Source organism: Monopterus albus, unplaced genomic scaffold (genome assembly GCF_001952655.1).
Source record: "Monopterus albus unplaced genomic scaffold, M_albus_1.0 scaffold82.1, whole genome shotgun sequence".
In the NCBI taxonomy this organism is placed as follows: Eukaryota; Metazoa; Chordata; class Actinopteri; order Synbranchiformes; family Synbranchidae; genus Monopterus; species Monopterus albus.
In genome coordinates, this window is record NW_018127962.1 from 1720512 (window position 1) to 1722429 (window position 1918).

The 1918-nt window shown below is 44.9% G+C and overlaps 1 protein-coding gene across 1 annotated transcript in view; it reads left to right on the forward strand.

Annotated features, from left to right (window-relative positions):
• The window catches only part of gabbr2 (gamma-aminobutyric acid (GABA) B receptor, 2), a 181887-nt gene that overhangs the window by 99105 nt on the left and 80864 nt on the right, over positions 1-1918 (forward strand). The window lies entirely within an intron of this gene.

Sequence of the window (1918 nt, forward strand, 5' to 3'; positions counted from 1 at the left end):
GCGGCGGACCCAGTAGGGGAGGCAACTGCAGCAGCAGCAGCAGGGGAGTGATGACTGAGGGCTCCACAGTATTGATCTGGCTGCTGTCAGGGCCACAGAGTAGAAGGCTGACATTAGCTGCGATTGACTTCCAGGGCATGGAGAATGCAGATAGCTGCTACAGCAGGATGATGCACACTGGAAATCACCAGGGACGGTTCAATGGGTAGAGAGACAATAGGATATGACATGTATGTGGGGTTAGGTTTGTTTCACAGTTTTTAAATCTGTGGTCAGTGTTCATTGTGTTGGTATGAGCATCTTTCTGGGCAGGGGTGAGCAGCACGGCCTGACAGTCAGGTGAAAGGGGGGTCACACCTGGAGCCCATAGAACGACATCTCATTTGACCCCAGCACTCCTGTCACTAACAGCATTTTCATGCTTCAACCATCTCACCTTAGAAAGACACATTCACACATGCGCGCGCACACACACACACACACACCTGCTGCAGATACAGTGATTGCTCTATCAGCCACCTTTGTGACACAGATATGAAAGCCCTTTGGAAATAGACAATGGGCACCTGTGTGGGTCAAAACACTCCGGTGAGGTTGCCTAAGCTGCAGAGGAGCATGATACTAATCTTTGTAGCACATTTATTTAGATATTTATTTCCACTTAACAATGTTAGAGTCATTGACTCTGCATATGTTCACTATACTTTGTGTGGCCTACAAAGTGGGTATGCACTTGAGAGTACAAAAGGAGACAGTTAAAATAACTACAGCCTATTTCAGTAAGGTTTGTGATGGCTCCGGTTTTGTTGATGTGAAGGGCAATAATAGTGGCAATGCTAATGCACAGCAAGAGCATGATGGTGCGTACACTGACAATCATTGTGGGCTCAAGTCAAGTTCCCCTATTTTCAACCCACATTAATGGCCCTGTCTATTTGCCAGTTATTTGAATTTGATACCTGATGAGCTGAGGTGCACTGCACTGTCCTACTAGCACTTCAGCCATAATTACACACCGTGTTGTAGGAAAGGGCAGTGTGTAATAAAAAAGAAAGTTGTTTGTGTTGCCAAGTCAGACTGGCATTGTTGTGAGTTACTGGTAGCAGAGGATTTATTGTATACCACCCAGATAGATACATGCAACATTTGAGACCCTGTGTCCCAGGAGTAGTTCATGCACATATTGTACATCATCAGGAACACATGAATGTACTGTACAGTATGTACACAAGCATAAAGTGACAACATATTAAGTGCATACACATACTGTATCACACAGACATGCAAATATCAAAGATGCACACACATGCACAGAGAGACTGGGATTCAAACAGAGGGGTGGGACCCTTCTCTGCCACTTCAAAGCTTGCCATCTTTTTGAGGCAAAATTAGCTCTCCAGCTTCCTTCTCCATATTTCCCCCTCAGCTGTCTTTTAATCAGCCAATGCAAATACTCTCCCTTTTTCTATCTCCCTCTATCTGACTATCTTTCTGTCTTTCTCTATCTGCTCTCACCTGTTTTGTTAGCCAGCCAGCAATATGTAAACCAAGTTAAATGTGTAATTAAGGAGCTGTGTAAGCAGATGGTGGGCTAAATTAATTGAACAGTCTTGGTAGATGAAGAGGGAGAGAGATAAAGAGACATGGAATGAGAATAAGAGAGTTAAAGAAAGAGAATACACAGGAGAAGATAAAGTGACAGCAGCCAAAACTAATCTGAATATGGCTTGTGATGTTGTCACCAAGTTGAATTGCTTTTGTTGGCCTTGTCTGTTTACCCGATGCTCCCTGGCTTCAAAATGCTTATCTTGTTTCTCCATCCATCCATCCATTTTCCTCCGCTTATCCGGGACCGGGTCGCGGGGGCAGCAGTCTAAGCAAAGATGCCCAGACCTCCCTCTCTCCAGACTTCCTCCAG